Here is a 14081-nt window from a genome sequence, read left to right as displayed (position 1 = left end):
CTATGAAATCCGTACTCTGAATGAAGCCAACCTAAACCATGACGCCTGCTTTATGTTTTTTCTCTGTGTCATCGAGTCAGACGGCCAGGTCACAGTGACTCAGCCTGGAGCAGTGAACCTCTGCTCTGGGATTTCTTAGGAGGCTCCTTCGGTCTCCATTCAGCGTGTAAGGACCAGTCAGAATGTTTATATACTGGCAGCTACCACTCTTTTAGCATCGGTACCAACAGAGAGAGAGATGGAGAAAACTATCTTAAACTGCTCATTTACCGTACTAGCACTAGACAATCAGGGATTCCAGGTCGTTTTTTCAGGCAGCGGGATCAAACTCTGAGCACCCAATCTGACAATCAGTGGAGTCAGCCCTGCTGAAGATGCACGCGAGTTTACTACTGTCCGAGTAGCACAGTCAGCGCCGGTGTTCAAACCGTGAAAAAAGCGTCGTACAAAAACCCCTCCCTCAGTCAGACCTGAACAGAAACTGAAACTGACTGCTGCAGCTGGAAGACCTACTGCGAGCACGGAACACTTCACTGAGGACCACACCACACACACACACACACACAGGGAACTCACTATCTTTATGGCGGACACACCTGACAACAATGCATTCCTAGCCCCTTACCCATAACCTAAACCTTATCCTGATCCTCTATCATAATTTTAACCCTAATCCTAAAACCAAGTCATAACATATTATCCGCAAGTTTATATCAAATATATTGATTTTAAAAAAGATTAATCCAAATAAAGGGTGTTCACTTAACTAAATGCATGGACTGTGGATCTTAGTAAAGTCAGTATTGTGTGATTGTCTGAGTGGTAAATACGTGTGGGGGTGCTATGTAAAGGTCATAGGAGCCAGAGTAGAGATAGTAAAGCAGACGGGAGAGGAGCCAAAGCTGCAGACAGAGTGGCGAGTCAGCCAGAGGAGAGGGCTGCACTGCCATTCCAGACTTGACTAACCTCATGCAACTGGAACATTCCTCAGCTGTTCCAGTTTGCTCTAACGATCACCTGCAGAGAGAGCACAGACAGTGAACACAACCAGCAAAGCTCAAGATGACCCCATCCATTCCTATAACATTTAGAAGTCTATTTCGATCGTTCATGACAAGAATCAACAGGAGCCAACTTGGAAATCGATAAAAATAATAAAAGACAATACATATGATGAAGCGAATAAAGTAGAAGACCAAAAACAAATGTCGCCATTATGTGTGTGAGAGAGAACGTAACGTTTTGCAATAAAACAAGCATACAATCGAAGGAATTAAACTGGTTCATTCCCCCACAAGGTTTTTCCTGTTTACTGTACTAAGGGTTACCTCAAGATCTCTTGCTAGAACGTTAGCCATTTACTTCTCTTATGTTTCAGGTTAACAGCAGTTCAAAGTCCTAAGGAGAAAGAGAAGATGTTACATACCTTTCCATCTGTAATTTCTGACCAAGATGTCTTGCATGTGCCCATCATTTCTGGTGACCACCATATATCTTCATACGCCAAACTAAATGATCTTTAATGTCATCAATACAAGCAATCAGCCAACATAACTGCACTTTAGTCAGTTTTGTCTTCCTTTCATACACTGTTTGGTCTGCCGTCTGTCAGCAAGGCCTAAGCCTTAAGTGGATCCAGAGTAAAGGATGCATTCATGAAGTATCAAATTGCGGGAATTATTAATAGGTGAAGTGATTCAGGAGATAAATAGAAATTTAATTTTACTGTCAAAAATTCTAGTTGATGTTTATCGAGCATGTAATCCTAAGATCCTTGGCCTTCTCGAAAGACTATCAGCGTTACTTAGTGAATTCTTCAATTATAAACAATAAAATGTGTCAAACCCTGCATTTATATTATTATAACTAATCATTTTCATAAAACTTTCCAATATCCTCTCCATGGAATCTGTAAATGTGTAGCTCCTGCGTCTCAGCCCTGCGGGGGGAAACAGCACCAGAGAACCGAATGTTGAGGACAGCTACAGTTCACTGACTGTGGTTTGCCATATGGTCCTGCCTCTCTGCTCCCAGCCGTTTTAAGAGGCCAGTGTTGATCAGTGGTGTCCGGACTTTCAGCGACACTGACCGCTAAAGGCAGCATGGATGATGTCAATGATTCTACTGCTGGCCACCCTGGGGCTCCTTGTTCAGGGGTGTTGAGACTCTTTCTGAAAACTTTGATTCAGAGCAACCCCAGGTTCACCTCAATGAGGTTCTGCTATGATGGAGAAACACTGGAAACAAGACAGCATTACCTTCTTCAGCTCTTCTCCATGTTAAAGAAATGAGACTCTTATGTTTGGAGGTTGATCATCTTTCTCCAAGCTGGATTGGTCTCAGTAAACTTATGCTCTTGTTCATGTTTCCAAGGTTCATAAGGAGACATCATCATGACTCAGTATCCTGCGATCTCAGTCTGTTGCTCAAGAGACAGTCTGCCCCTTTTTTTTCCCCCCCCCCCTCTCGCTATAAGATGGAAAGCAAGTTCAGAGTGGTAAACAATGACTTGCAGTGGCTACTTCAGAAACCTGGAGAATCTCCTAAACCTTGATGTATGATGATACAACCGTCATAATGGAGTTCGATAGATGCAGTGGAAGCGGATCTGGAACTGACTTCACTCTGCCCATCAGTGGAGTCAGAACTGAAGATGCAGGAGATTATTATTGTCAGACAGGAGAAAAGCTACCGTTCACACAGTGATACAACGGCGTACAAAAAATTCTCAGCTGGAGAGGAACTGATCAGACTCAACAGATGCCAGAAACCTACATTAACGGAGACACTGTTAGAAGTTTGCTAACACAGAAGTCTATAAACAGAATAATACAGCCAAAAATGTTCATACTAGAATAAGATGTAATAGTATCTGATTGAAAAAGTGTGTTAACAGTGTATTTAAAGTGTCCCGATCAAACTAGCTGAAAAGTAGATAGCTTAAGAAAGTTAAGACAGTTTGTTTAGCTGTGAAATCACCATAAATTCAATTTTAGTGAGTTAATTTTCCATTCAAATACACATTGAACAATTATATTTCAGTTTTATTGTCAGTTTTTTTTCAACAAACCTTAAGACATGAAAGATGTTTTAAGAACTTGTGTGATAGTGAATAGCATATGAAGGCAATACTTTGAGCACAACAGCCTGATGTTTTTAAGGGATGATAAATATGACTGATGACATCGTCTTGTCTAATTCAAGTGCAATTATTTCCCTGTCAGGCTCTGCTAGGTTACACACTATCATTAAATCGATAGATGCATCTACAAACAATTGCCATAATAAACACTTATATCCCATGTTTATAAACATGTATATTGAACTCCTAGAAAACACTTGAAATCAATAATAATCAGCCTTTCCTACAAAAAACACATTGGAAAATACTCCAATGAAGTAGTTTCTGAAGTCACATAAACTTTGAAGAATTGATATTTTTAAATGATGGATTTAATATATATTGTCTGGGTCAATTGAATAATTATCTGATCAGCTGTGTGTCCTTCAAAATAAATTAAACAGGGATATACATTAAATATAGTTTCTTTATCAAGGAATTCCTTGACAGCCAGCTTACAGTAAACTCAGTTGAGTTTCACCAAGTCTAGATTTATGCGAAGTATTAAGAACGAGATATCCTTTATTAACAATAACAGACTATGGAACCAACCAATTATGAAACGTTACTTTATTGGTTAAAGTAATCCAAAAAAAACTGTGCAACACCACATTTATCAAGAAACATGTAATTAGACAGTGACGAGAGGGAAAGCGATAAAGAGAGGAGAGAGATGAGAGAGAGAGGGGAACTTGGAGAGAAAGGAGAGGAGAAAAGAGACTGAGATCAGTACAGAGTGAAACCAGTGAGCAGGTCCCAGTGAGTCAGAGTCAGACGACTGGAACACCTGGTCTTCTCTCAGTGTTATGAGAGGCGGAGTTGGGAGCCCTGGGAGGCCTCAACAGTCACAGATGCCCACCTTCCCCACTGGTCTGCGGGGAGACCTCAGGGTGTCTGCTCAGCGTAGGGCGTCCTTCCACAAGACCCGTGGGCTCCTGCTCTCCTCCCAGCTGACTGCTGATGCTGCTGCCGTCAACCTTCCAGGCCCAGACTCCAGTCTGAGGGGAAGCCCTGTTGGCCTAGGCACAAGCGTGGCCTTCCCCTCAGCAGCCCTCACGTGAGGGGGGCGAGCACACAGTAGGGTGGGCGAAGGCGATCAATAGGAGACACAACACTCAGTCAGAGGACAGGGGGCCACCACAGCTGTAAATCAACCAGAGACACTGAGGACCACCTTTCCTTGTGAGAGTGAGGAGTTGGTTTTCTCCTTTAAGGAGTTGTCGTAGTGGTTTTGCGCTACACCATACATCACTCACACATTGTTCACTTCAACCTTAAGACAGCTCTCATGCAATCAGACAGGACAATCATGCTACACAATGAGCTGAATACATCCAAACTATACTGGAACTAAAATGTCAAATACTTTCAATAATTTATAACATTATCCAAATATTATTTAGAGTATTTAGTGGAAACAGACCAATTTCAAATAATAAACGAACAATAAATGTCTCGTTAATTGAATTTCAGACATTATGTAACAAACTGCTTCAGAAGATTTAATCACAATTTGAACCTACTATGAGACATTATATCTATAGTGTGCATTGAAAGACAACATTAACATCAACATTTGTAAGTAAAGTTTAAGTTTTTTTGATGTTCATACATCAGGTATTTAAATGACAGGAAATGTGTATTGAAAATGCTCTGAGTTAGTTTCCATGATAAAGGGAATGAATAAAAAGTGAATACATTCATCAAATACAACAAACATATTGTTGCCTACCACAAATCACTACTTAAGAAACATTACTTCCCAATAGATGTATTAGTTATTTTGTGCAGGAACTTACTCCAACATCCCGTCTGGTTCCTTCCACCCGCAACCGTGTACCACAGTGATACAAAGTCATTGAGCCGCGCGTACAAAAACCTCTCACTGTAGAGAGACACGCTCTCTGACTTTGACACAACAACTCACCAAAAATGAGACGGGCTTGTAAAATTTGTCAGATAAAACAGAAAACTGACAATAACACAGCTGATAGATTTCTAATGAATGTTTGTGGTTATGTTTCATTTATATAATTCTTCTCTTTAATTACATTTAAATGAGAAAGAAGAATTAGATTAGATGTGACCTTATAGGTACACCCAGTGGACAATTGTGTTTTGGTTCTTCCAAAGTACGCAAAGGTAAATACAATGCACATAACACAGAACACTATTAAAAACACCGAAATCAATAACAGAAATACAAAATCAACCAGGTGTAACAGGCAGCAAGCAGATAAGTACTACACATAGTACAAGAGCAGCACACATTTAAAAAATAACAAGTGTTCTCTGATGCAGTCATTCTGTGTCCAATGGTGTACTGGATGGGACAATATACTTTCTTTATAAATGTTCTGACTTGAAGCACGGGACCACTAATCTCACAATTTTGTAAAGACAATCTGTCAAGGAGTTCAAAGTGTAGTGAAACATGCCTACTCAATACTCTGATAAAGTGATTGAGCCATGTGAGAACAGCAATCATCAGGAGTAATCAAGTTCCCCTGTGAGTCAGTTCAGAGCATTTCCATAGAGAGCACTTTGCATAGCGCCATGCTACCAGTGCTCTGGGAGGCCATTATAGTCATGACGAGTTGGGAACTGGAGGGACGGACCAGCTGTCCTCAATGACAACAGAAGACCACAGACATCCTCCTCATCAAAAACCCCCCCATGACTTGAATCTCCGTCCTATCTGACGCTCCTCAGCTGCTGCTTTCACAGTAAAGTCCCGAGAATCAACTCTCCTCTATGAACATCCGTCCCTCTGAAATGAAGCCGACAAACATTGACGCTTGCTTTTGTTTTTTGTCTCTGTGTCCTCAGAGTCCAGAGGCCAAGGTCACAGCTGACTCAGCATGGAGAACACAGTGAGCTATGCCTGGGAGGCTCCCAGTATCCATCAATCTGTAGGGACCAGTCAAAAGGTTTACGTTGGAGCGCTACCACAGATTACATGGTACCAACAGAGAGAGAGGAGAATCTGTGAAACTGCTCATAATAACTACTGACTACGTTATCGAGAATCAGGATTCCAGATCGTTTTACAGGCCAGTGGATCAAACTCTGACTTCCACTCTGACCATTCAGGGAGTTCAGACTGAAGATGCAGCAGTTTACTGACATTCACGAGTCTTTGTACAAACAGGTCAGTGGGTGTCGACACCAGATGAAAAAGAGTGTACAAAAACCTCCCTCAGTTCAGACTGAACTGACGGCTAGCAGCTGGAAGCTCTACGACACACACAACACACACCCACCACACACACACACACACACACACCACACACACACCACACCACAACACCAAACCACACACACACACACACACAAACAAAACACACACGACACACACACACAAACCCACACACAAACACACAACACCACACAACACACAAGACATTCCCAACCCTTACCATCAAAAACTGAAATGCCTAACCTTGTACCTCACTCCGAACCTAATTCTAAAACCCCAATCTTAAAAAAACAAGTCGTTAACCCTCAGACAGCCTGTAAATGTCGGGGTTTTGGGTTTTGGGTTCAAGCATTTTGGCACACAAAGTGCCGGGGACCACCAAAAGTATAGTATCTCCTGGGTTTTGGACCCGGGCATGTAGTTAAGAGGAGAAAACACACACACAAACACGTTATGCCGCTGTCAAGTGGCCACAAAAAAGGGAGAACATTCATCATCACGTTTTAAAAAATATATTGGTTTTAAAAAATTAACCAAATAAAGAGGTATAACTTTAACTAAATGATCTTAGTAAAGTCAGTATGAGTGGCACAATGTTCGTGTGGGGTGTGTTGCAAAGGCATATAGGCGCAGAGTAGAAGAAGTAAAGCAGGACGTGCGGGAGGGAGGAGCAAAGCTTGAGCAGAGTGGGAGAGGCAGACAGGAGAGGGGCTGCAGAGATCCAGACTTAAAATCCTCACTGCAAACTGGAAAATCCAGACTCGTTCCAAGTTGCTCTAACGATCACTGGGCAGCAGAGAGCACAGACAGCTGAATCCACACAGGCAAAGTCAAGATGGCCCATCCATTCATGTCACATTATAATGCTACCTTCTCATCGGATTCATGTCAAAGAATAACAGGGAGTCAATTTTGCGACTCAGAAAAATAATGAAAAAACAAGAAATCCCATAATGCAAGTGTATTAAAGTTTATGCAAAAAACCCCAATTATCTCCATGAAACTCAACAACAACAAATATAGGCCTGGGACCTTCTGACTTGGAATCAAAATAGTCAATACATGATTCACTTGTACTTTGTATGTCGTTTGCAAAGGCCAGAAAATGGTATATTGTCATACCAAAGAGGTAAAAATTAAAAAGAATTTCAGCTTTTAACAAACTGTATATTTTAATATGTCTATGAATTATGAACTGATCAAATTTTATTAATCTCAAACACCGGTGATACTATTGCAATCACTAATAACATTGTGACGAGTTTTAGTTGATTTTGTAATCAACAACAATGATACAACCCTAATTCATTACAGAGTGACACAAAAATCATTGTTTCCAGCCTTTCAACAAGATTATCAAATGTAGAATATCAATTCTTTGATAGGTGTAGAGTAAAGCAGATGGATGACAACATTAAGACTAAAACTGTAAATGGATTATTCATACTAACCAGATTTCATAGAAAAAACTCACATCAATTCTCACGTCAAAATGTAATTATTATTCATGCGTAAAGTTACTACCGTCTACTTGCACATATTTAGTCATTTCAGGGTGTTTTTACTTTTTAGCAAACAAATATATTTCAGATGAAACAATGATAAATGATTCAAGGAGTATGTAAATCAATAAACACATCAATGTTTTCCTTTTCGTCTTCTGTTTTGTCTTTGTGGATTTCCCATCAAAAACACAATGGTAAATTTCAGTTTGAATAAAAGATCACACGTCATTTACTGTCTCTCTATGCTTGAGATATGTGCTTTTCATATCAGATGTTAGCAAATATTGTTTCAGCTTTTGATTTTTTTATAATAATCGATAGATTTTATAAATATACTTAAATTAATTAACAATATAAAAGTCCTTCCTTAGACAAACACTTCTGTAAAAAGAGATGATTGGGAGGATGGCGAGTTCAGGAACGTTTCTGACAATGAGTTTTGCTTCAAAGGTTTATGTATTACCAACATTGTTTTACATAATCCTAAAAGTCTTTTGCAGTCATCAATAGAGAGCAGGCACACAGTTGATTTGATCAGTTTGTCCTCAGGCAAAATTCAAAAGAATCACTAAGGAACTTAAGAAAAGATACTGTAAAGACCTTGAAATGAGACATAAACAGAGATGACACGTCTTTTGCTTTTACACTGAAATAGAAGATGACACGTAAACATTAGTCAAAACATGGTATTGAAGCATGGATGGACGTAGCGTACCCGTGCGTATAGGTGCACTGGACATTGGCTCATCACGTTTTTGAGAGGACGGGAGCGGAGGCCACGTAGACACACTTAACATCTGCAGGAAGAAAGGTGACTGCTCAGTATGGCGTATTCCAGCCACGGGCTCCTCCAGTGCTGCTGCTGCGACTTCAGACAAAGTCTGGGAAGTTTCCGCAATGAGGGCCTTCTTCGGCCCCTACTGAAGGGGGGCATCACGAATCAGGGTGGGAAGCTGACCCAGCAGAGAGAGGATCAGATCAGAGTGAGAACAGAGAGAGTCAGTGGTCAGGAGGATGGGAAGACGGTTCCTCACGTGTAGGAAGAGCAGAGAGTGGGAGCCTGGAGGCCCGAACAGGAGACATGAGACACCGTAGCTGGTGTGCGAGGGAGAAGCGAAAGAGAGTGTGATCCGCGAGCGTAGTAGGGGACGCTTCCAGACAGGAACTGTCCCGGAGTTGCTAGGCTGCGCTGCCGGTCGAGGGGACTAAGGCAGAGCAGGAGGAGAGAAGAGGGTGGGCAGGAAGATGAGGGCCCTCAAGCGTCTCGAGGAGGGCGGAAGGCAGGGACGTCAGGACGTGGGGCAACGACTCGACCCGGGACTGAAAGGCGAAGAGTGAGAGGAGAGAGAGACGAGAGAGCGAGCGGGAGAGAGGAGATGAGAGAGAGGGAGGAGAAGAGACGAGAGAGAGAGAGAGAGAGGAGAGAGAGAGAGAGACAGGAGGGAGGGACGGAGAGAGAGCGAGAGGTGAGGAGAGGAGAGAGAGAGATTAGTAAACTTCATATGAGGTCCACTAACCTCTAGCCTGTTGGCTGCAGCAGAGGAGGCTCCTAGTTCTGCTGGTCTTCCTCAGATTGGATCAAACTGGTCTAAAACGTTTCACTTCCCTCTCTGAGCCCAGTAACCATGGCAACAGACAGGCATCACTGCTGAACCGTGACAACAGACAGGTTTCAGTACTAAAGATAAAGATGAAACTAAGCTTTCAGAGTTTAATAGTTCAAAATAATACACATAAGATGGAGATTGTGAGGCTTTTACTGTTTTAACTTTCTTACACATTTTGTCTCAAACTAAAACCTCATGAATGGTATTTCTTTGTTGTGTTCATGTAAGCAGGAATCATCACTGAACAGTCAGGCTTCATTACTGAAAGCATCCAAAAAAAGATTGGGAACTACTTAATACATTTTTGAAACTAATGTAATTCTCATAAAAATATATACAATAGCTTCAGAATCATATTCTGGGAGAAAGATGGAGTAATACTTATCACATCAAACACTGAACCAAAGATTATCGGCAGAGTTCTGGAGCCAGAATACTAAAAACTTTAACATTACAAATATTTCCTTCAGACAGAGAATAGCTGAGTAGTTTTCTCCAACGAACTGATAGGACTTTAGAAAGTTTTAGAGCAACAAGATGTATCGGAGTGGTTTTTCGGGTTAACGATGCTGAAGCCTTAATGAAGCAATGTAATAATTACATTTAAAAAAAATCTGACAAAACATAGTTATAATTATGATGTTCAAATGGAACAGACATAAGATTTGAGTGGTTAAAGGAGTGAAAAGTACTTACAGTTAAACCAGTATGGTTCCTCCACGAACGTGTACCACAGTGATACAAAGTAATTGAGAAGCGTACAAAAAACTCTCACTGTAGAGGGACCGGCTCTCGACTTGACACAACCAAATCACCAAACACATTCCCAGTTTCCATTATCTTAGAACTGGTTATAAATCTTTAAAAAGATAAACAAACGTAAAAATGTCAGAACATTTCATGTGAATTTGTTAAATATCTACAAACTATATTGTCTTCCTTCAGGGAAACTAACTGAGCCCAGGTCTTTCTAAAGAAAAATATTTCCAATAAATTCTGCCAAAACGTTATCAGAAAACACATGTTATTGTAGATCAGATGAATGATACGTAATAATTCTGGGTAATTTGTTCCCACGTGATTGTGGATTTGTTGTGTGGTAGTGAATAGAGAGAATTCACAAAATATTCTGGAAGACTTTTTCTGCAATCAAACTCAAATAAAGACCGTTCAAATGAGCAGTGAAAACATTCCCAATCAATACTCTGATAAAGGGATGATCATGATGAACAGCATCAATCAGAGTAATCCAAGTCCCTGTTGGAGTCAGCTTCAGAGCATTTCAATAGAGAGCATTTGCATCAGCAGCAGCACCATGCTCCAGTGCTCTGGGAGACTTTTATAGTCCTGAGAGTGGACACTGGAGGAATGACAGCTGTCCTCATGACAACAGAAGACACAGAAATCCTCTCATCAAAACCGATCTTGATCTCACGTCCTCATCTGGACACTTCCTCTGCTGCTGCTTCACAGGTAAAGTCCAGAGAATCAAACCTCTCCTCTATGAACATCCGTCCCTTGAATATGAAGCCGACCTAAAACATGACGCTGCTTTATGTTTGTCTCTGTGTCCTCAGAGTCCCGAGGCCAGGTCACAGTGACTCAGCCTGCAGCAAGTGAGCTCTTGCTCTGGGGGCTCGTCTCCATCAGCTGTAGGACCAGTCAGGATGTTTATGTTTGAACAACTACACTATTTAGCCTGGTACCAACAGAGAGATGGAGAAAATCCTAAACTGCTCATTTATGATGAGTATCAGACGGCACAAACAGGGATTCCAGATAGTTTTCCGGCAGGTGGATCAAACTCTGACTTCACTCTGACATCAGTGGAGTCCAGACTGAAGATGCAGCAGTTACTGCGTCATAGTGTTATGAAATCTACAGTCAGGGTGTGTACAACAGTGAAAAACAAGGTCGTACAAAAAACTCCCTCAGTCTGACTGAACAGAAACTGAACTGACTGCTGCAGTGGAAGCTACTGCAGAGACTGATAACTTCACTGAGGACACCCAGACACACACACACACACACACACACACAATACAACACAGTGTATGACCTCTCTTAAGTTGACCACAACAAAAGGGACACATACCATGATAAAGTTTTTCAGTATTAATTATTAAAACAAAACACAATTAACTTAAGTAATGGAAGTATGGAACTATGAATGGAGAAGCAGTAAAGCAGTCTGGAGAGGAGCCAAAGCTGCAGCAGAGTGGAGAGTCAGCCAGAGAGAGGGCCTGCACTACATCAGGGTAGGCCTAGTCCACAAGCCGCACACGGGTATTTTTATAAACCAGTTTTTTGTCCTTCATTTAAAAAGAATCTTGCTAATACAGTAAGTCTGTTTTTGTCCGTGTCGTCCAAATCCAGCCAAAGATGCCGTGGTAGAGTAGTTAAGCCAGTCATCTGCAGAGTTTTGCATTCTGACGACTTTTCTGCAATATAAGGGAAGAACTGGGTGCATCCTCTGTATATATGAAGCAAGCCCTGTTAGCACAATTATAGCAGCAATATTAGCTATTTCCGCCATACAGTATTTGTTCATGTATCAAAAGGTGATAGCGACGACACAATCAGATGTCAAACAAAAGGGAGACAACAGTCAGCACCCTGACGTCACATGCTGAAATCTCCGTTCACCGGCTTCCCGACACCCATGCAACTGGGGCGGCTCATTTATAAAAGACTGTGCAGCTTTCATAGGAGAGATGGCCAAAACTGAAAGTCTACGTACAGAAAATTCAACATGTAAAAAATCGGGCTCACACCAGGTCCAGCGCAGATGAACAACAACACCCCGCCGCTGAATTTCCCAGGCGGTCGGCTCATCAGGTATATGTGACAGAAAAAAAGTCCCAGAGTTGAATATGTCTCTAGGGCTGTAAATGCTGTAGGTTCGGGGAACCGGACCATGGCAGAAGTTAAGAAAAATGGTCTGATGTTAAACAAGAAATTAAAAAAACGAGTGTTGGCGCCATCATGAAAGCGTGGCAGCGCAGGTGGGGGGGGGGGGGGGGGGGGGGGGGGGTCGGGAGCACACTGCGCTGACACCAAAGGAGGAAAGGGTGGCTGCAATCATCGGTGAGAGAATTATAGCTGGGTTCTTGCCAGCATGTGAGGGGGACTCAAACATTTATCTGGTAAGTATGAAATCACACAAAACTAACTTGTTGTCCAAATTATGCACAGAACCAGTGAACTGAACCAGTCTGAAACATATGTAATTTTGTTAATTTTATATAAAATATTAAATAAAAACACCTCAAAAAGTAAATGCCTCTTGTCTAGCCTTTTCACATTCTTTGTGTGACTCCGTCCGAAGTTGTGAGGCTGCTGCGTTGGCCTAGTGTTCGGTGGCCCCGGGTCGGGTTCCTTCATCTCTGCTTACTGCTGTGGAGGAGCACACCACATTTCTTAACCATATGGTGCAGCCACGGAGCAAGCCACTCAATGCGACACACCTTCTGTGGACTGTAAACAGCTGCCACAGTTTGTCAGGCGCGCGCCAATGGCCTTCAGCTGCCCTATGGTGCGCTCCACCACTGACCGAGCCCGAGTATGGAGAGCATTGTAACATTGCTATTTTGCAGGATAAATGAATCATGAGTAGTGCCAGGCCACCGTGCCCCAATGTTGGTCAAACACATTTGCACATCACAGATCACTTGCACATTAATAGAGTGGAAGTGTTTTCTGTTCACATAAGCAAATTCATTATCAGATCGTGCCCTCATAGCAATGTAAGTGCAGTCAATGGCTCCGATTACATTTAGAAATCTGCTCATCGCTGCGACTTGCAGTTTAATGTTTGCCTGCTCACCAACAATGAAAGGAAATCGTATGTACCTGGGTGACATATGGATGATACTGTTCCATACAGTTGGCACGGTGCAGCTCCGTGATGGCTGGGAAATGCCTGACTGATCAGCCAGCTCTCTCTGGAAAGCCCCCGTTGCGAAGAAGCCCAGCGTGGTGAGAACTTGCAAGGGCTCAGGTAACGCGTGGTTCCTTAATGTCTCACGTTCTAAAGCCGGCCCAAACTCAGCACAGAGTTCCAATAAGATATCCCTTGGCAACCTGAATCAACTCAATAGCCAGTCATCATCGTGGGCCAGCAAATAAGTTTGGTCTCTGAATACACGCTCTCTCCGGATTCTCCAATTTGCAATTTCTTCAAGCAGTGCCAGAGCAGCCCTTGTTCAACAACTATAGCAATATCTTTGACGCGTCCTTTATAGGCTACACCTAATTTCCCACACCTTGTTCCCTTATTTACACATAATCCACAGATCAATTGAGCAAGACACGTGCCCCATGGGTGAGCCAGAGTCAGGCTCACAGAGAAAATTGCATTTTCCCATGTCAGTATTGTGGTTGCACAGCCAGTATATATTTCATATGTGGTAAATAATCCGTGCTGCGTGCAGTATTAACCATATACAGTGGGTGACATGCATTTCCTGAGTGATTTTGTCTTTCGTTTGACACCCTCAAGTTTAGCAGAAGTTATTAAGTGGTGGCGGATTAAACAGTTAATAGAAATTCCAGTTTGGAATTTGGCATTCGGATGTGAATCATTGACCAAACAATGATAAAACCTTTCTTCCATCCATCTTTATCCGCTTATCCGGTATCGGGTCGCG

This window comes from Etheostoma spectabile, chromosome 14 (genome assembly GCF_008692095.1).
Source record: "Etheostoma spectabile isolate EspeVRDwgs_2016 chromosome 14, UIUC_Espe_1.0, whole genome shotgun sequence".
Classification (NCBI taxonomy): Eukaryota; Metazoa; Chordata; class Actinopteri; order Perciformes; family Percidae; genus Etheostoma; species Etheostoma spectabile.
Note: the sequence above shows the minus strand (reverse complement) of the source record.